This window comes from Poeciliopsis prolifica, unplaced genomic scaffold, assembly GCF_027474105.1.
Source record: "Poeciliopsis prolifica strain line A6 unplaced genomic scaffold, Auburn_PproV2 SCAFFOLD116, whole genome shotgun sequence".
In the NCBI taxonomy this organism is placed as follows: Eukaryota; Metazoa; Chordata; class Actinopteri; order Cyprinodontiformes; family Poeciliidae; genus Poeciliopsis; species Poeciliopsis prolifica.
This window is the reverse complement of record NW_026562491.1, coordinates 646,583-669,253: the sequence shown is the minus strand read 5'-3', so window position 1 is coordinate 669,253 and position 22,671 is coordinate 646,583. Positions and strand designations below refer to the sequence as shown.

At 40.1% G+C, this 22,671-nt stretch overlaps 1 long non-coding RNA gene and 1 pseudogene across 1 annotated transcript; both read right to left on the bottom strand.

Annotated features, from left to right (window-relative positions):
* Nucleotides 1–22,671, bottom strand: part of LOC129354700 (NLR family CARD domain-containing protein 3-like) — a 53,224-nt pseudogene that overhangs the window by 30,319 nt on the left and 234 nt on the right.
* Nucleotides 177–2,632, bottom strand: LOC129354742 (uncharacterized). Its single transcript, XR_008605186.1, has 2 exons — nt 2,221–2,632; nt 177–1,773 (listed from the first exon to the last, which is right to left on the bottom strand). It is a non-coding gene; the product is annotated as an uncharacterized LOC129354742 (long non-coding RNA).

The window sequence follows — 22,671 nt, the reverse complement described above, 5'->3', positions numbered from 1 at the left end:
GTTTGAAAAAATCCTACATTTTATTGTGTAACAATCCCAGAAATATTAACTGTGGCTAATTTTGAGAATGAAAGTGTGAAAAAGCTTCAAATATCAAGAAAAAAACAACCAGCTGACATAAGAATAACTGTTCTTTATTATTTTAAAAACTGTTTAAAATTATAAAATAAAGCTGCTTAAACTCTTTACAAGACGTTTTATTTCTAATCAAACTGAATAAAATCCTGCAGTGACTCTTATTTAACAACAGTAATGTAAGCTGACTTGATCTGACTTTATAACAGTGAAAATTAAAACAAAGAGAAACATCTGGTTGAACAATTTCTATTGATGATGTAAATAATGAATAAATCCAGAACGACGGCAGGATGACCGATGGAGAATGTCCTGATATGTGAGGAAAATTAACTGTTTCATCTCATGAACATATTAACTTTTGTCCAAGCATCATCAGAGGTGGAGTCGCTCGTCCCGTCTGTATCAGCGCTGAATTTTCCTGCGTACCTGAACACATCTTCAGTAAAACCAGCCTCACTGAAGCCAACAGACCAGAGCTACGTTGCAGGAAAACTCTGAAGCTTCTTGCTGCTTTTGGCCTCTAAACTGAGACGCGCTCTCATAAGAAGTGAAATGTTGCACTAGGTGCAGGAGATGACCTTTAACCCCTGGTCCCAGGTTTTAGGCGGTGTTGAGGTGAAGCGCGAGGCTCCTGATCTGCTGTGAGTGACGTGACGCTCGGTGGAAGTTCTGCATCCTGTTGCAGCTTCATGTTGGAGACGTGAGGTTTTGCTTCTCCTGTCAGGGATTTGATGGGAAACGAGTCACAACATTCAGATGATTTCGTCACTTTGACGATGCAAACTCTGGTTCCTCAGTGTTTGGTCTGTCAGAACGCTGGCTCAGGTTTCTCCTCTAGTTTTTCTTTAAACTTGTTCCACTTTAAATCCACACAAATAAACCACAGAAAGTTATTTTCTCATCTTCTGATGCAAATTTGCATCCATCAACAAAAGCAGGAAAATAAAACTGTTCTCCTTGAACAGCTGTGCAAACTGATCCCATCACATCTGTGAGCAACATGGAGTCGATCTCTGGTTCACCTTTGACCTTTTCTTCCTTCTTGTTGCATCAGAAACTTAAAGTGAATAAAGACGTTTGAGTGAAACCAGGTTTCAGGTGGACTGAAGTCGTCTTCACTGTGAACTTCATCAACTTTCTGCTTCACAACAAAACCTTTCAAATCCAAACACACGTCCAAGCAGCCGAGTCCAAATGATCCACGTTCAAATATTGTTTCTTTTCTCTGCAGGATCTGGTCAGGACGTCTGGATCTCAAGTGGATTTAATGCCACAGATCCAGAGGAAGTTTTACTGTTTGGCTCTGAATCTATAGAGCTGCTATCATGTCTGATTTTAGATCAACTTTTTTCACCTCAACAGAATAAAATAACATTTTGTCCCATTAACAAACTCTTTAAAGCTTTTTAATGAAATTTATGCTTCATGTTTTTGCTCAATTCAACTTTTCTAACAAACTCAGAGTATTTTTCTCTCTTTGTTCCTGCAGATCATCAAACAGATCAGATGAAAAATAAAACTGAAAATCTTCAACAATCGACGTCTGGAAAATATTTGAAATAGAAAATGTTCTGAGGTCAAAGGTCATCATTGATCCAGAGTCTCTTTAGACTCAAACTGCTGCAGCTTCAACCTGTGAGGATCAGCAGGACACAGAGACGTTCTCTACTTTACAGAGATCATCAGATCTTCCACCTGCAGAGACAAGAAGGAAGGAGAGCAGATCAGTGAGTGTTTCCAGTAGCAGTCAGTGACGCAGCACATCCAGTAGATGGTTTCCAGTCAGACTGATCTCAGAGCTGTGACCAAGATGAACCTGATCAGTTGTTTCCTGTTGAACTGAGAGAACAAGCAGGTCTGAGATCAGATCTGCTGCTGTTTGATGAATGAGGACCACTGTCTCTAGACATGTTGGACGCTGGAGTCCAGCTGGACGTCCTGGAGACATGGACACAGCAACAACACAGCAAGCTGCTGCTCCTCTGATTGGCTGATTGCTGTGTCCAATCAGGAAGCCTGAACCATTCTCCTCCCACTGAGAAGCTGCAGCTTTACTGGGAACACTGGATCTTTGCTCTGATGCTGACTGGGTTTAGTTCAATATGCTGACAGCAGCTGGACTCACTGCAAACATTTACTTACTCTAAAGTCTCTACAAGATCCTTCAGCTGCTGAACATCTGATTCCTTCAGGTTGTTTCCAATCAGGTCCAGTTCTGTCAGACGGGTCGGGTTGGACTTCAGAGCTGAGGCCAAATAATCACAGCTGATCTTTGACAACCTGCAGCAATTCAACCTGAATAAAGAATAAAAGATGTGAACCAACAGGATGCAGGTTAACCAGTCCAACAGAACCAGTTAAAGATTCTCATGAATATTAATGCCAACAAGCTGCTGCTCCAATAAAGACCTGCTGACTTCAGAACCAGAACCAGAACCTGGTACTGGGTCATGATGAGTTGGAGGATTTTAGTCAGTAAAATCATTCCAGGTTCTGATCAAAGTGTTGAAGCATCAATCATTGATTATTGATTTGTTCCTGTCAGATTCCAGGAATTCACTTTTCTAGACTGGATGACCTTTGACCTGCTTGACCTGAGGGGATTTCTACACACTGGGGTCCGAATGCTGTCCTGTTCTGACCTCAGATCAGCAGGTCCAACTCAGTTACACAGAGAAACTAAATTAACTCTGGATCCAGGAACAAACTCAGAAAATATTGATTAGATCAGAAGAAATGAACTTTGATTGATGATCAATTATATAGAATTATTCACAGAAATATCAATAATTATATCATTAAAATACCCCAATGTCTCCAGTCTGCAGCCTTCAGTCTGTAGAAAACCACAGAGATCCTTCAGTCCAGAATCTTCCAGGTTGGTTCTGAACAGGTCCAGTTCTGTCAGATGGGTCGGGTTGGACTTCAGAGCTGAACAGAGACGTCCAGCTGGTCTCTGATAACCTGCAGCCAAACAATCTGAATAAAGAATAAAAGATGTGAACCAACAGGATGCAGTTAAAACTGAAATATGAAGAAATCAATAATAAAATGTATAAATTAATTTCCCTGAATGTAAAAGAAGCATGATGAAGTGATTCTAACATCTGATCCAGTCAAACTGGTTTAAAGAGTCCAAACCAGCAGAACCAGAACATTTGATCAACAAAGAAACTCAAAGTTTGTCTCAAAGTTTCTGAGGATCTTAAACTCAGTGGATGTTTTTCTCTCCATGTTTCCTTCCAGGCTCTGGATTCTCCGACTGCTCTGTCCATCATTGATCTGCTGATATTTTATGGCTCCAGTTTTTTCTTCATTAATCTATTAATGATGTTTTTTTTGCTGCTTGTATTTGAACTGCAGCTCATTGCTCAGTATGACAGATGGAAACAGGTTGATTTCAATCCTTTTATCATATCATCACATTCTGAAAGTTGATCATTTTGTGCTGATTCAGTTTCTGAACCATCAACTAGAAAATATTGATCCTTTTCTCTGTGAGGTCATTGTGGGTCATTTGGTTCTGGTTCTGAATCGTTCATCAGAGACGCTGCAGAAATGGGAATATTGATCAGGATATCAGCTTCTTTAATCTGGTCTAGTTAAGCACTGCAACACCTGGACTCTGTAAACCTGGACTGGATCATCATCAACTAATAGCAGGAGATTTAAAGCTAATGTGGGATTTATGGATCTTCAATAAAGGGACATTTCATGTTGACCTTTGACCTGCTTGACCTGAGGGGGATTTCTACACACTGGGGTCCGAATGCTGTCCTGTTCTGACCTCAGATCAGCAGGTCCAACTCAGTTACACAGAGAAACTAAATTAAACTCTGGATCCAGGAACAAACTCAGAAAATATTGATTAGATCAGAAGAAATGAACTTTGATTGATGATCAATTATATAGAATTATTCACAGAAATATCAATAATTATATCATTAAAATACCTCAATGTCTCCAGTCTGCAGCCTTCAGTCTGTAGAAAACCACAGAGATTCTTCAGTCCAGAACCTTCCAGGTTGGTTCCGCTCAGGATCAGTTCTGTCAGATGGGTCGGGTTGGACTTCAGAGCTGAGAACAGAGACGTCCAGCTGGTCTCTGAGAAACTGCAGTCCATCAATCTGAATAAAGAATAAAAGATGTGAACCAACAGGATGCAGTTAAAACTGAAATACGAACAAATAAATAATAAAATGTATAAATTAATTTCCCTGAATGTAAAAGAAACATGATGAACTGATTCTAACATCTGATCCAGTCAAACTGGTTTAAAGAGTCCAAACCAGCAGAACCAGAACATTTGATCAACAAAGAAACTCAAAGTTTTCTATCAGTCTGGATGAGTTGAGCTATTTCTGCTGGTTCCTGATCATCAGACCCGACTTGGTAACTGGATCAGAACCAGTCAGGTTCTTCATTAATGGCCTTTGGGTTCCTATTAAAGCTGCTGAAAGCCAATGGAGGCCATTATTTCCTCAGGAGACGGTTCCTCTCTGACCCGGCCCAACAGAACCACAGCCTCAGGACAAAGCTGAGGAACCTGCTGCTGCTGCAAACCTCACTTTCATTCATTGCATCTAGATTTGCTTTTCTACAATCAGTGGTTTCTTAGACGTTCATTAATGAGGATTTGAACTCGTCAGTGTTTGTGGCTCTGGAGGATCAACATTTCATTCTGATGTAAAGAATCAGAAATAAAAGCATCTGAATCTTTACCAAACTGAAACATCTCCATCATTCATTCACAGCATTTCAATTATTTTACTCATTTTGTTCATCAAAAACATTTTAAAGAGAAAAACTGAAAAACAAAGTTCAATAATCTCAAAGTCTGAAATAAGAAAATAATTAATAAGGTCAAAAGTTTTAGAGATTTTATTCTCATGATTAAACAGGTTGTTTTAAAATAATATATATTAACATTAAATTGATTAACTATTGATTAAAGTATCAATAAATGATTTTATTGAATAAATAGAGAAAACAAACCCCAGTTTCTTCACTTTACTGACTGAATTCTCCAGGATCTCAACCAGATGATTCATATCAGATTCTCCACCTTTATATATGTTGATCTGATTTATTTCCAGTTCAGTCAGATTTGGGTTGGACTTCAGAGCCGAGGTCAAAACTTCACATTCAGCCTTTAAGAGCAAACAGCCACCAAGTCTGTGATTAGAGAAGAAATAAATTCAGTTCTAATGAAATCAATCTGGATCATAAACAGACTAAAATATGATAACAGTGATGTCATCATCTGATCATCATCTGATCATCATCTGATCAATATCTACTGAGTTTGACCCCACAGAGAATCTGTGCAGTTCCTGGTTCTGGTCCAGGTTCTGGTTCTGGTTCTGGTTCTGGTCCAGGTTCTGGTTCTGGTTCTGGTCCAGGTTCTGGTTCTGGTTCTGGTCCAGGTTCAGGTTCTGGTTCTGGTTCTGGTCCAGGTTCTGGTTCTGGTCCAGGTTCTGGTTCTGGTTCTGGTTCTGGTCCAGGTTCTGGTCCAGGTTCTGGTTCTGGTCCAGGTCCAGGTTCTGGTTCTGGTTCTGGTCCAGGTTCTGGTTCTGGTCCAGGTTCTGGTTCAGGTTCTGGTTCTGGTCCAGGTTCTGGTTCTGGTTCTGGTCCAGGTCCAGGTTCTGGTTCTGGTCCAGGTCCAGGTTCTGGTTCTGGTTCTGGTTCTGGTCCAGGTTCTGGTTCTGGTCCAGGTTCTGGTTCTGGTCCAGGTTCTGGTTCTGGTTCTGGTCCAGGTTCTGGTTCTGGTTCTGGTCCAGGTTCTGGTTCTGGTCCAGGTTCTGGTTCTGGTTCTGGTCCAGGTTCTGGTTCTGGTCCAGGTTCTGGTTCTGGTTCTGGTCCAGGTTCTGGTTCTGGTCCAGGTTCTGGTTCTGGTTCTGGTCCAGGTTCTGGTTCTGGTTCTGGTCCAGGCTTCATGTCCTCAGACCTTCAGCTGCAGTCAGATGTTGAAGATCTTCTATCATCAGTGAAGGAAAGTTCAGTTTCTCTGCAGCAGCTGATGAAGAGGCTGACTGAGCTGAATGAAGGAAACGACTGGAGATGATGGAGAGGAGGAGGAACTGCTCACAGCTCTGACTTGGACTAGACCGTTTAGACCAGTGCTTCTCAATTATTTTCCGTTACGCCCCCTAGCAAGAAGAAAACTATTCGCGCCCTCCACTCCCCACCGTGACTATCCATCTCTGCATAACATTTTTCCTTATTAACATTTTTTCGCTGAAAAACTCTAGCGGCTTATCGGCGTGATTGGGATGTAACGTATTTAAGTGACGCGCTAATTTATTTGGCTTCATGCTGTCCGCTGCGAGCATTTTTAGACACAGCAACACACCGGTCTTTCCTCTTCTCCAACTGTAGTCACAGTGAAGCCAAGCGCTAAATACGCTTCGTCGTATTTCCTCTTCTTAGCTTTCGGTTGACTTTCTGTTGTCTCATTATCTTTGTCTCTCTCCGCTTTTCTTTTCATCCCTGTGAAAAACTTTTTCATGTTGGGGGTTGTTGAATAACGGAGGCCATAGACAGAACGCAGTCGGAGCTTTTTGTTGACTTAACACTGCTAACCAAGGCAAACCTGTTGTCTTGTAAGTCATAAAATGTTGCACTGTCGCAAACGTGACAGAAGTAACAATGAGAGCGCCACTGCCGCCTACTGTGCGCAATTACACTTTATACTAGTACGGCCAAAAAAAAGCCGGTTCCCCAGGATCACACGCGCCCCCAAAGGGGCCCGCCCCACTATTTGAGAAGCACTGGTTTAGACCAAGCAGGAAGTGAGTTATAAATGAAGTGAGCAGAACAGGAAGTCCAGCTGCTGTGGACCTCTGGCATCTCTGGGTTTGTTGAGCCAATATCTGCTGCATCATCATGAATAATAGTAATATATTGTATAGAAACATGTTTCCCAGCAGCAGGTTATTAAATGCTGCCACAGAGGAAACTGGGAGCAGAACAAACACATGATGCTCCAGTTCTGTCTCCGTTCATCTGCTGGATTTGATGCTTTAACAAAGTAGAAAGTGGACAGTCGTCAACCTGCTGCAGCTAAAAGCTTCACGTTGTTCTGGTCGTCCTGCAGAGCAGCAGCAGAACCGGTCCTGCTGCTCCTTCCGGTCTGAACCGTCTGGACTGGGTCAGAACCGGGTCCAGGTGACCCAGGATCTGCAGATGATCCTCATTAATATGTCTGCACACATTGAGATGAGACAGACTGATAAACTCTCAGTCCATCAGTCTGATCTACTATAGTGATGATATGGATCATGGTGGACAGAACCAGAACCAGAGTGTTTGGGTCCATTTTTCATGATGAAGCAGTGAAATTTCTCCAGTAACTAGAAGATGTTGGGATCCATTTTCTGCTGCATGGATCATAGAGAATCTCCTGATTCAATGTGTTGACAGTAAGTAATGATTATTAGGAACATTTTGGACTCAAAGTATCAGATATTGATATGAAACTGGAACTTTCACTAAAATCATTTTCTGGTCTCCAGCAAAATTAAAACGTCTCAGACAGCAGAGGCGGAGACAGAGGGGTGGCAGGGATTGCATTTGCCACCCCAAACAGAGGCCTTGCCACCCCTACTGCCACCCCACTGGAAATGGTCATTTTAAAATATACTTATGAGATCGGCAAAGACCCGGGCCGGACCCGAGCCAGACCAGCGCAAGACCAGGGACAGACCCGGGCCAGGAAAGGGCCGGATCCGGGCCAGACCAGGGCCTGGAAAGGGCCGGATCTGGGCCGGACCCGGGCCGGACCAGCGCCGGACCAGCGCCAGACCAGGACCGGACCCGGGCCAGACCAGGGCCGGACCAGGGCCAGCCCAGGGCCAGATCCGGGCCGGACCAGCGCAAGACCAGGGATAGACCCAGGCCAGGAAAGGGCCGGACTCGGGCCGAACCTGGGCCGGATCCGGGCCGGACCAGGGCCGGGCCACGGCAAAACCAGGGCCAGGAAAGGGCCGGATCCTGGCCGGACCCGAGCCAGACCAGCGCAAGACCAGGGACAGACCCGGGCCAGGAAAGGGCCGTATCCGGGCCAGACCAGGGCCGGATCTGGGCCAGACCAGGGCCTGGAAAGGGCCGGACCCTTTTGGGTCATGAACCAAAGAAACCCTGTGGAGAATCAACAATAATTATAGTTTATTAATGACACTAAATTTAACAGATTTCAGGAAAAACGACTCAAAGATGATTTGAACCAGAACAACACAGAGGATTTTTCTCCCTGGATTTTATGGGACGAAGCAAAAACTTTAATTATCTGGTTCTCTAACGAGAAAGAGAGAAATGTTTAAAAGATTAGAAAACTAAAATCTCTACAAATACAACGTATGGAAAATAATAATAATAACAAATCAGAGAAACAAGGAGAAACTGTTTCTATGAAACCAGATGGAGGAAAAGGATAAATTTATTCAACTCAACTATTATGGAAATAGATCAAAGCAAAGAAACTGATAGCAAACTAATAGATTTATCAATAAATTAAAATCCAACAGATAAAGACACCGATCTCTAAAACACATGAGAATCTGTTGAATGATCCTCCACTCAGTTCTGCTCTCAGCCTCATGCAGTTTTTGCTGCTGCTCTGGATTCACCATCGATAGGAACAGATCAAAATCATCCACTAACAACTAATCACTGATCAATAAAGTCATTAAAGACTGAAAGGGAATCAGACGGCAGGTGAGGAGGCGACCCGGCAGAGCGGCTGCTGAAGGATTGATTTGATCAGAACTTTGTGGAGGGGAAACGCCGCCATCTTGGATCAGAGCAGAGATGTCAGTGATTCCTAAACCTGGTAAAGATGAAACTGGATGTGGTTCATAAACCAACATCAGTTTGAAACATTGATTACAGGATCACTGCAGCAACTGGATAAATATTATAATCCCAGGAATTACAGACACAGATCAGATTTAATCTGGTTTTATCATCAACATTCAAACCCATGACAACGTGGGCTCCTGACCTCACAGGTCAAAGGTTAAACAGAATCAATAAAGTCATTTAGATGCTGAAAAGGCTTTTGATTCAATGTGTTGGAAATATCTTTATTGAGCTCTGGACAGATTTGGCTTTAATAATCAGATTATAGGTTGTTTCAGTCTGTATGAATCACATTCTGCCAGGATTAAGATTAATGTGGATTATCAGATTCAGGAAAGGGTCTGTGGCCGAGGCTGAACCCTCATCGCCACGTTGCTGCTTTTATTGATCCATCAGAGAACAACAACATTATGGGAGGAACTATTAAGGAACAAGACCAGACGATGAGCTGCTAACGCTAACTGCTAACGCTAACTGCTAACGCTAACTGACCCGGAGTTAGCCGACCTGATAGCACAGGATGCTACGTCAACGATGGATTATAGTCAGAATGGTTGATTTCTGGTCCATAATCAATGATCAATCAGCAAACAATCATCCAATTCTAGTCAGAACCAAAGTTGAAAATGTGTCAACGAATCATTTGAGGTTGAAATTGATGAATCAAACGCCGATAACTGATCAATATCTGTTATCGGCAGATATTGATCGAGTCAATATCTGATCTATATTAAATCAATAAATGCTTTCCCAACTCCCTCTTCAGTACTTTGGTTCTTGGTTTGGTGAAACTGAACTGGATCTTTATCAGCATTTGGACATTTTTAATGAATTTAATCAACTTATTTTCAGTGTTTGTGGTTAATGGAGGATTGAACCAGTTATTGATGAACTTTAACCCCTGTATATATTGTCAATAATTGTTCCAACTGCAGTTCAAATCACCTTTTGCTCTATTTTTCTGTCTCTGGTGTTAAATCAATCCTGATTTGATCTTTAGGTTTTCTGATAAACACTTTATTTTAAAAAATTGACTCATTTTTACCACGAGCTGCAGCATCATAAATGCTGCAGCATAGTGCAACATTTATGATGCTGCACTATGCTGCAGCATCATAAGTGCTGCAGCATAGTGCAGCATTTATGATGCTGCACTATGCTGCAGCATTTATGATGCTGCAGCATAGTGCAGCATCATAAATGCTGCAGCTTGATAGCTAAATGTAACTGTATGTGTCGACTAGCATAAGATAAATATTCATGAATATTCCTCATTAACTTAGTGAGTGTACATCAATCAATCAGATTGATTGATTGATTGATTGATTGATTGATTGATTGAGTGTACATGGGGAACCGAACGCTTTGTGTTTGTTCTCAGACCTGTAACCAGTTCCCTACTTAATATTTCTGCTCGTTACAAAACGTCTCTCTTGCTCTGCAGAACCTGGTTTCTTTAGCAGAATGCTCTCAGAGTCAAGATAAGCAACCAGCAGCTTCTGCATGCTGAGTTTTTAAATTAACACCACAAAGGAGCAGCAGACACGAACAGACAGTCAGTTTGACACAAACTTATTTTAATCTCATCAGAGAACATGTGAAATTTCCTCCCCAGAATGTTTTAATGTTTTCCTGGGCGAATAACATGCAACACTGATGATGATGATGATGATGATCATCAGAACATTCACATTAGACTGGAAGGAAATAATTAAGGAAATTCATCCAGTGGAGAGACTGACTGTCATGAAGACTTTCTGCTGATCAATAAAAATATTGGAAGAGAAGAAACCTGAACCTGGAACCAACTGGAGGATCAATGTAATCATCTAGTTTTATTGTGAAAGTTCTCACTTTGGGTTTTATTGTTTTATTATTTAATTGTCTTTGTTCAACAAGATACTTTGCAGCTTTTGTTAGTGGAGGTTTGAATGTTCAAAGTATTATATTTCTGAAACTGTAAAAACAACAAAAATATAAAGTTTATGAAAAATAATCCAGAGGATGAAGGAAGTAGATAAAGAGCAAAAACATCCAGAATCAACTTGAAGACAGAAGAAGAAACAGGAGGACAATAGAGCTGAATCAGCATCACACAATGAAAACATCTGGACTCACCGAGCCTTTCTGCAGTTCCTCACAGCTGGAACCAGTCTCTGTCGTCCTTTATCTGAGGTTTTGTACTTCTCCAGGTCCAACTCATCCAGAACCTCTGACATCTGCAGCATGAAGGCAGAGCTGAACAGTCAGTCTCTGAGAGCTTCTTCCCTGAATCCAGCAGCCGTTGGATCTCCTGATAAAATGAGACGTCGTTCATCTCCACCAGACAGTAGAAGATGTTGATTCTTCTGTCAGGAGAGATTCTATCAGTGTTCATCTCCTTCAGGTTGGTGATGATTCTCTGGATGGTTTCTGGACTGGTCTCTGTCTGACCCAGCAGATCTTCTAAGACTCTCTGGTTGGACTCCACAGTGAGACCATGAAGGAAGCGGACAAACAGGTCCAGGTGGCCATTTTCACTGCTGAGGGATTTCTCCATGACTTTCTTCATGAACTCATCTAGAGATGTTTCTCTGTATTCGTCTCCCAGGAACGTCTTGATCTCCTCTGACTTCCTGCTGGTGAAGCAGTGGAGCATGTAGACTGCAGCCAGAAACTCCTGGATGCTCAGATGAACAAAGGAGTAGACGGAGATGTCGCCCGTTCCACTGTCCTTTTTAAACATCTCAGTGAAAACTCCTGAGAACAATGCAGCATCTTGGATGTTGATGCCGCACTGTGTGAGATCTTTGTCATAGAAGATCAGGTTTCCCTTCAGCAGCTGATCAAAAGCCAGTTTTCCTAGAGACTCAATCAGCTTCCTGTTCTCTGGACTCCAGATAGATTTGCTCTTTTTTCCTCCATCATACTTTTCCTCCTTGATTTTGAGTTGAACCAGCAGGAACTTTATGTACATCTCAGTCAGAGTCTTGGGTAGTTTCTCTCTCTCTCTGGTCTTCATCACATCCTCCAGAACTTTAGCAGTGATCCAGCAGAAGACGGGGATGTGACACATGATGGAGACTTTTGGATTTCTGGATGTGGGAGATGATCCTGCTGGCTTCTCTTCATCATCTCTGAATCTCTTCCTGAAGTATTCCTCCTTCTGGGGTCAGTGAACCCTCTGACCTCTGTCACCATGTCAACACACTGAGCAGGGATCTGATTGGCTGCTGCAGGTCGTGTGGTTATCCAGAGGAGAGCAGAGGGAAGCAGTTCCTTCCTGATGAGGTTTGTCAGCAGAACATCCAGTGAGGTCGACTTTCAGGGTCAGTCAACATTGTAGTGTTGTAGAAATCCAGATTAAATCGACTTTCATCCAGACCATCAAAGATGAACAGAACCTGGAACGATTCAAAGTTTCTGATTCCTTTGGTTTTAGTGAATCGTTCATGAATCAGTTCTAATAAGCTGAACTTTTCTTCTCTCAGTAAATTCAGTTCTCTGAAGGTGAATGGAAATATGAACTCAATGTTCTGGTTGGTTTTGCCTTCAGCCCAGTCCAGAGTGAACTTCTGTGTTAACAGTGTTTTCCCAATGCCAGCCACGCCCATGGTCATCACTGTTCTGATTGGTTGATCTCCTCCAGGTGGGACTTTAAAGATGTCTTCTCTTCTGACTGTTTCTTGTTTCCTGGATGCTGTTTCAATCTGTCTGACCTCATGTCCTGGTTGACCTCTCTAGTTGACCCCTCTGTGATGTAGAGCTCAGTGTAGATCTGGTTCAGACCGGTTTTATTTCCAAGTTCAGCGACGCCTTCAGAGAGACTTTGGATCTTCATCTTCAGATGGTTTTTAAGCTCCTGTTGACACCGAACATCAAAATCTAAAAAATAAATAAACGAGAGCAGACACTTCAGCTAAACATAATGAAAATAGTTATTTTGATATTCTCAAAGGACATTAATATATTTAACTTTTTCTCTGTGGTGAAAAATTTTGAAATCAGGAACTATTAGAAGAGATCAGATTTATTTATCATTTATAGTTTAATCAAAACCAGTAGAGGTTGTAATAGCAGCTTTAATGAACTTTGTGTCTCACCTGGACCAAAGGAGGCAGAGGACAAACCCAGCTGGTTGGACAGAGTTGGATCCAAGTGATGAAGATGTTTGATCATCAACCTGCAGGCTCTCTGTCCTTTCTTTCTCACAGCATCTATGGTGTCGCGGGCCTTGTCTGCTCTGGTTTGGTTCTTCTGCAGTATATCTTCTATCTCCGAATGCATAAGACCCCATCTGCCTCAAGGCCATCAAGGAGCCGTTTCAGGATTTCCTCAGAAACTTTCTCCACAAACTCAGGCGAACCTTGGAAAGTTTTTTCTCTGCAGGCAGAAACAGAAACAGGATTAATTTACATCTGAGAGACAAACCTGATGAGATCAACTCTTCCTGTTGCTCCATCCAGAGATTCTCCTCAGAGTCTGTTGATCAGCTCCTCAGGTCTGAACCTGCTGTTGTGTTTCTGCCTCATATCTGAGAGACGACCACTGATTCTGTCTACATGAGAACAAATGAAGCTTCTGTTCATCATTTTTGTTTCCTCACTGCAGGAAGAACAATAAAACAAAACACCTTCTAAATATAGAGCTGAACTATTTCAGGAAAACAGGAAACTCTGATGTTATTGATGAAAATATCGACTGATTAACATTTTCATCACTTTCCTGTCTTTTACTTTCAACAAGTTTTTAATCTCCATCTCTAAGCTTTAGCATCTCTGTCACCAAATGTTGGGATAATAGAAACAGCAAGTCTTTGATAATAAATTAGTAATAAATGATGTGATTATTGGATCAATTAATTAGTGAATATAGTAATATTCCTGAAGATCTTTTTCACTTTGTTCCTTTTAGTTCTGTTTCCATCTGAGTCCAGATTTTATCTTCAGGTTTCACAGAAACTCAGTTTCCAGCAGAGCTTCACTGAACAGGAAGCATGAAAACAATAAATACTCTGAGGCTGAGGTTCATCACATGGCAGCAACACGGGCTGTGATTGGTCAATTTGTTCCTTCATGATGGTTCATTTCTGCTTCTGATCACTTACCAAAATCCACTTCCTGCTGGACTTCCTGCTGCTGCGCCATCTTTTATCTGGAAAACATGAAGGATTCATTATGTTTCAGACTTTGTCTCATAAATAATTTACTGTGGTATAAATGATAAACTACATGGAAAAATACCAGATTAGAGATGAAAATACTCATTTAAATCACACAATAACACACCACTGAAAAACACAATTTCTTTAATCCTTAAAACTAAAATTTGTCTTTTTGAAAACTGACTTGATTCTTCCAGAACATCTGAAATCAACACTATTGAACCAAATGTTTGTATTTAAGGATGGAAAGCGACTGTGAGTCATTCTAGGATCAGATTTCCTTCAGACTGAAATGAAAACATCTTTTAAATCCTGTTTGTTGCCATTGAACAGTAATGTGTTGCTGCCATCACCAGCTGATTAAATGTCCTCCAGAAATGCGTCTGGCCTCCTGCTCAGGCGTTTAGTTTTCAGGTGACCAGTTGTCCTCACCGTCTCTGCCGTCTTCCTCTGAGTGATGATGAGAAGCAGCAGAAATAAAGACACAGAGGGATGAGAGGGACGAATCTGGACTGACAGAGTTTCATCCTGTTGAAACAAACCAAGTTCTGACTGGTTCTGCTGAAGCTGCTGACTGGGACCAAACTGGAGAACTTAGTGGAATTAAAACCTCTACAACCCTAAAGGCGACCCAATCAAAACGACTCACTGTACATATTTGAAACTTGCTACACAAAGCCTTCAACACAGGAAATAAACTATTGGAGGGAGGGTCAAAGGTCATTTTTGACATGTCACATGATGAATTTAGTCCAAGGAATTTAGATGTATTGGCTTCTTACAGCAGGTATTGTTGTTGCGCAACCTCTGCCCCCCTCCTTCACTCTCTCCTCTCTCAGTCACTACTTCCTCTTCAGAGAGGGGAGATGTGCTACCAGCTCTCTGTCTAACAGGTGAATTGAGTTTCCTAAATCTGTCCAGAACTGAAGTAAACTCTGTTTTAGCTGCATCCAGAAAGGATTCGCCTGGTTACTGACGGCCTCCATCCAATGTCTCGTCCTTCTTCCCCTGTGAATCAGCCAGACTGAGCAGCCAACTGGTTCCACAGAGCACATCTGTTAACGGTCGCTCCTTCTCTTTGTTACAACTTGCACTTGTTACTGAATCAGGTTGGTTTTAGTGACTCTGACGAGTCCCAAGGATGTAGTTTTAGATTTGGGCTAAAGCAACCTATAAAACATGACCTAGTTTTCTTCCCCAGAATCAAACATCACAGCATATTTTACTACCGTCAAAGAACTTTGAGGTGACTCATTAATTGAATGTCCACATCTTTTACATTTTCTTTATGCTAAATATTTTATTAGTAAAGCACTTTTGCAAGAGTCATACAGCTTAATGAAGTAGCAGAAATAATCAAATAAGTAAAATCAATCATCTAGTTTGTCTTTCCCTAACGCTGATACTAAGAACTAAAAAGGGAATCTGTTGTGGACAGGCGTAGAGGGGATCACGTGATGTCGTTAGTGATTATAGATCAGCTGTTGCTCACCTGGGTGAAGTAGTGAGTGGGTGATGGAGGAAGGTTTACTTTTGCTGACCGCTTCAATTTAGCACATTTTGTCTTTATTCACTGTTTTTTCTACGGATCCGTTTTTTTTATTTTTTTTTAACTTTATTTTATTTATTTTTAACAACACATGTCCACAGTTGCATTCGTCTGTCTCTTACTGACATATATCTTCTGCATTATAACTTGACAAAAGATGAGACATCAAATGATCTAACATAGGCAATAAGGAATACATACCAGTACAAACATCACACAAGAACAACAAAATAAAAATAAAAAATAATACAAGACACACAATTAAATCCCCTCTGACATAAGATGGTCCTCACATTCTTAAACACCATGGTATTCTAACTGACCCATGGGTACATACAGGTGCCAACAAGCAATCCTGTAAGGGCGTCATTGAATTAGTAACGGTAAGACAGGGCTCCACCTTATATCAAAAACTGTTTTTTGAAGCCTTAAGGAATATGTGATTCCTTCCATCAGATAAATGTCCCAGATTTTTTGTATCCATGTGCCGGTTGGCCCCCTGCTGTACCTTTTTGTTTCTTTGGACCGGCTCACCAGGTCCACCTTTCTGTTGAACTTTTTTCTCTTACTTTTTTGTTACGTTTTGGGACACGGGAAGAGGGGTTCTTTCCTTCCTTTACGGAAAAAAAAAAAGTAGAAAAGGACAAGGCAGTCTAAAAGAAAAGAAAAAAATGAATAAAGGAATATTTTTCTTGGAATCCTTTTGTCTACGTGTCCTTTTAAATAGGAGGCCCTGGTTTCAGCCACCTGATAGTTATACATTTCAAGGCTGCTGTGAGCAAGATACTTAGAAGATATCTATCACCCTTCCTGTCCATTCCATCGGGTATTACTCCCAGAACTGCCACCAAGGGAGTTTTTGGAACATTTCTCCTGAAAATAACACTGAGAGCTTCAAAAGTGTCCTTCCAGAAAATCACTTAGTTTAGGACAAGACCAGAAGCTACGGATCCGTTTTTATGCTGTGTGGACACTGACGCTTTGGATATTGGCAAAATAAATCAACTTAAATGCAACTTGGATTGCGTTTTTGATCAGCTGGCGCGTCAACAAAGATTCCCCTATTCAGCCGCTCAGCGACCTGGTTTGACAGTCGCTGATAGAACCTCTGAGAGAGATGGACGATCACACAAGTGACCTCTCAGGTTCTGGTTCCCCAGAACCAGAACCAACAGAGGAGAAGCAGCTTTCAGCATCTATGCACCACAAATCTGGAACAAACTTCCAGAAAACTGTAAAATAGCTGAAACCCTGACATCCTTTAAATCTCAACTAAAAACTCACCTGTTTAGAATTGAATTTGAAAAGTAATCAATACTCACTGATTATTGGCTGAAAGTGCTGCAAGTGTATCCAATACTGACTGCATTGTCTGCATAAAGTAGGTTCATGTTTATTAACAGAGATTTTGAAGGGCCCAGTAGATCAAAGTCCATTGGCTGAGTTAAATATTATAAATGTTTTATTTGCATTGTTATGGCATTGACTTAATGTAGTTTTTGATTGTTGATTCTATGTTGCATCACTTTGTGATTTTGTGTTTATTATGTCAGGAAAATCTGAGATCATCCCACTTCCCCATGCTGGAGATTTCAGTTAATAGTAATGTTATGTTCTTTGGGCACTCTCTAATTATTTTATTTTCTTAAATAATTTTGTATTGATTTAAGTTGAGTGGTTTTGTGTTTAATATATTTTTAGGGTAGTGATTCTTTTTGTAATTAGTTTGGCTTTAATTGGTGGGCGAGGACGGCCTATATATATAGGCTGGGTTGTAATGGTTGCCGCCCAGCCGCTCTCTCTCTCGCTCGCTCATCCACCTCCATCTCCACCTCCAAGAGGGATGCGCCCGGAGGAGGCTCCTCCAACTTTGTCGGCCTTTGGACCCTTGTGATGCCTCCTGCCTGCCATGGGGATTTTTGTGGTTGTTTTTTGGTCTGTTTTGGCCTGGTGAGTCCGGTTGTCCTGTTTTCGGTCATTTTGTGTTAATAGCTTATATTATTTTTCCCTATTTTCTTTAGTCTGGTACTAGCAGGGGCTTCGACGGCCCTGTATAGGGTTGGCCCCCGGCTGTACCTTTTGTTTCTTTGGACCGGCTCACCAGGTCCACCTTTCTGTTGAACTTTTTCTCTTACTTTTTGTTACGTTTTGGGACACGGGAAGAGGGTTCTTTCCTTCCTTTACAGAAAAAAAAACAAGTAGAAAAGGACAAGGAAGTCTAAAAGAAAAGAAAAAAAATGAATAAAGAAATATTTTTCTTGGAATCCTTTTGTCTACGTGTCCTTTTAAATATGGCGTCCTGGCGGACGTAACAAGTAACAACAAATAAAGTTACCTTTAAAATCAGTCACACAAGCAACATCTGGACCCAACAGTAGAGCCAGACTGCAATAAAATAAATCTGGTTGTGTGTGTTGTTTTTTGTCTCCTGCAAACTTTGCTTTAATTATAATTATCTTTTTTATCTAATCTTAAGAAATCATAGATCAACTTTGGTATTAAATAATTACAATAATAGATTATTCTTGGTTTCTTTTCAGAACATGTGTAATAACTCACATTATAATTATAATAAGAGTAATAAGTTGTGATTATCATAAAATTATAAATTAATGCTAAATTAAAGGAACTAAAAGGATTATAACATTGAACTTGAAATGGTGTAAAATGTGTAACTGCTATTAAAGATCACTGATGATGTGTTGGAGGTAGATAGAAGGTGAAAGGTCAAGGGTCAAAGAGGACTAAAGGGAGAGCAGAGATGACCAACGCCTCATTTGAAGATAGATGATTGAACAACTTAAACGTCTCAGAGACATGGGAGGAACGTTGAGCAACCCTGAGACATTAGCCAAGACATCAGGACAAAATGTCTCCAAGACAGTGATGGATATGAGGTCATCTGTCCATCAGCCAATGAAACAAGCACAGCAACAGTGTTAGCCAATGCTAATGCACCAAAATGGTGGATAAACCCAATAAAGGGTGAGAGCAAAAGAGGAACCTTTGGTTGGATCAGGGTTGCTCAACTTATTACTCTTGTTATTATAATGTGAGTTATTACAGAAGTTACAGTTACTTGTCTTACTTGTACGTTTTTCCACAAGTGTCAGTAAGTATTGTTATAAGTAAACCAATATTAATATAAGTACTTTACTTTAAATCTTATCTAATTACTCAAAATGTTTACATTTCATCCTTTCAAACTTTTATGCTTTTTAATAAGGAATAATCTCAGATATTTTTATAAATCTGCAGGCTGGAAACTTCCTCAGTTTCCAGGAAACCTGCTCTTCCTGTCTCATCTCTCTCTATGATTTCTTATGATTAGATAAAAAAGATAATTATAATTAAAACAACACACACAACCAGATTTATTTTATTGCAGTCTGGGTCTACTGTTGGGTCTAGATGTCACTTGTGTGACTGATTTTAAAGGTAACTTTATTTATTGTTACTGTTAAATTAAACTCTCCAGCATGGGGAAGTGGGATGATCTCAGATTTTCTTGACAGTATTCTTGTAAACCTTGGAGGATTAAAAGTTATCAAAATGTTGAATTTTTTGATCCAGGCCTCAAACTTTGATGTTTCACCAATAAAATTATGTCAGAGTCAAACAGTTTGACTTTAACTTGATTGTGCAGGAGGAATTAAGACTTCAGGTTGTTTTTCCCCATAAACAGAGACGTAGACCAGAACTCATTTCTTCAGAGGAACCAACTTCACACGGATCTGAATGATTGGTAGAAGAAAAGAGCAAGAACTGAAGCTCTGCATATCTGAATCCTGAGACAAGATCAGACATGCAGGTAATCAACGTCTTCAGTTTCTCACTCTGGAGAATCACAGATGGATTAAAGTGAGATGCTGAAACCTGCTGAGGCTTGAAATATTCCTCCACTCCTCAGTGGAACAAGAAGAGCTTCATAAAAACAGAAAACAAACCGTCTCTGGAGTCTGACAATAATGAGAGGATTAATATGTGAACATCTGCTGTACAGAGATGATAGATGATTGTAATAAGATCAATATTCATTCAACAAACACCATCATGTAATCTGAGATTATTTGGTTTGGTTGGGACAGATTGAGATTCCTGATAATTAGTTCATCTCTCAGGATGATTCATCTCAGAACACAAACATTCAAAGTCAATGATTCTCATGTTTAGGTTCTGATTATAATCACTTAAATAAGTTTCAACAAACTCTGCTTCTGTAAACTCTGAGTTAACTTAGCCTGAAACTGAGATCCTGGTTCTAAAACTTTTTACCTAAAGATCAACAAACTGCACTAATCAAGAACCACAGGAAGTGGATTTGTGATGTCACCAGGTTCAGATGTCATTAGACTGTTGTTCCTCTGGAGGGCGCTGTTGATTCTTTACAGCTTGATCAGCTTTCAACTGAACCACCTGCAGCCTGGACTGAAATGATTGATCAATAATTTGGTTGAAAATCTGAAAACCGTTCATCAGATTTTATCTAATTAAGCAACAACTTAAATAATATCATTAATATTAAACTTTGTTTTGGTTTCACATGAATATCAGGAAACTGGGAAATGAAAATATGATGATGTTTAAAGGGTGTAAAAACTTTCAGATGGTTTTGGATTTAAAGTCAGACTTTAATCCCAGTTTCTGCTTTAAAAGTTTAGATAAATTATCCAATCTTATTGAAGCAACTATAAAACTTTTATTGTGATTGTTTCACTGATAAACAGTGAATGATCTCCTGATCTTATGATTCCTGACTCACCTCAGGCTCCGCCCCTTCTCACTACTGGACAATAAAAAACTGTGGAAAGATGTTGATCGTGTTGGAGTCACTCTAGGTGGCGCCGTTTTGTCTCTTTTCACAATCAAGTTTGCTACATTTTTACAGAGAAGGGAAACAACTGAACCACTAGGGTCAAAGGTCAAAATCCTGCCACCAGACTCAGTTCATTGATATGAAATAGAAAAATCCAAACATTTAACAATGAATCAAAAACAGAGTAAAAATAAAACTCTAAAGATTCACAGATAGCCAAACTTCTGTAAATTTCTCTCATTCACCAAAATTTAAAACTATTTAAAACTTTGTTAAAAACAACAAAATTATTTAATATCACTGTCATTGAATGTATGAAGTGACTGAAATATAAAATACATAAACAGGTTTCCTTTTAAGTGTTAACAGTGATATAGATTATTAGAAATCGCTGTGATTCAACCAATAGTTTAGCAGATTTGTGATTTAATATTAATCAATCATTTAAAAATCAAAATGAGAGAAAATGAATGACGATCAGAGTGGAGGACAGTTTTCTTCTGCTTAAACCTCTGAGCTCTCCAGGACAAATCTGACATTTTTTTTTGTTTTACATTAAAAAACAACAAACAAGACATTTGATCCAAAATGGCCGACTTCCTGCTGGGTGTGTAAACGGGTCCAATAGTCATTTTTCTCAGTTCTGATGGTTTGATGTTTTAACTCAGTTCAGGTCTAAATAACAGCAGTGGATGTTTTTAAATACTCTAGGGGGCGCTGTGTTTATATTTCACCATAATCACTTATTACTTATCAATAATTGATTGAAATGTGATCAGCTGTCCTCTGGCTCCTCTCTGATCAATAAATTATTGACTTCATATCGAAATATTTTCATCCACCAACCAGGAACCAGATATCTCAGCTGAACCAGAACCAGAACCAGAACCAGAACCAGCAGCTCAGAGAGAGAAACCAGTCAGGACTGGAAACCAGAAGAAAGTGGAGTTAAAACTCACCTGATCAGATCTTTGCTTCTCCTTCTGTTCACACAAACCCAGTGGGAGCGAACTGGAGAACCGGACCGATTCTCCAGAACTTTAATGGGACCCACCTGAGGCTCCGCCCCCTGACAGCAGAGGTGTGTTCACCTGTTGAATAACAAGAAACCAGGAAATAAATGTTAAACAACAAGTTCACATTTAGGTTTAAAGCTTCTTTAAGTTTGAAACATATTCAGGATTTTAATCAATATTTGATTAAATTAATGGAGATTTTCAGTTTCATCTATAAAGAAATTTAACAAATAAAAGTAATAATAGTTGCTGCTTGTTATGATCTGAGCCAACAGAACCAAGAACCTTGAAATGTTGATGTTCTCCATCTGACATGTTCATGTTATCAGATACTGATTTTATTCATTTATTTAATCTTGTTTAATGTTGATATGAAGGAAACTTTCCATGATGATTCTCACCTGATCCTCCTTCACTGCTGAACATAAAGTTCTTTAATCTTTGTCTCTTTTAGCCTGGAGGCTTTAAGATGTTCAAATAGTTTGTCTCAAACGTTTCCAACGAAAATTAAAAACCTGCAGAGTTACAAACAGGTTTTAACTTGCTGCAGCCGTTCACTGGAAGATGTTTACCAGTTTCTGTCTCTGCTGTGCAGGAATGTTTCCTCCTTCATCAGTTTGCTCATTTAGTTTTAAAATAATTTTCTTTCTATTGGTGCCTGGTTCTGGTTCTGGTTCTGATCAGGACAGATTGATGGTTTTCCAGCCTGTTGGCTCTGCAGCCTCCAGTTCTTCATGAACAACATCTAAAAATGAAAACATTACTGTGTAAAAGTTTTAAAGCCGTCAGTTTGATTCAATCTTGGTGTAAAAACGTCTTTTGACTGTGATCAGCTTTACAGGAACATTATTATCTCCTCTGCATCTCCACTGTATTGATCCAGATATTAATCAATGATCTGGGCAGAAGAAAAAGACCCAGAAAGGAGAAAATAGTTTTTATCATCCAGTAACTTGTGGATGTTTGTTGTTAAAGTTTCAGTCAGTCGGATCCATCCAGTCGTCTTTCACTACATGACCGACTTCAGTTCCTGATCCTGTTTAAAATAGTTTTTGTTTACTTTTCTAAATAAAAAGACAAACATTTCAGAATAACTCAAGAACCCTGGCAGGAAGGTCAAAGGTCACCATAGACATTAATTAGCATTAGCATTAGCTAACTTCATTCAACTGCTACACATTTAATTATCTTTTTAGCTCTGATGCTAAAT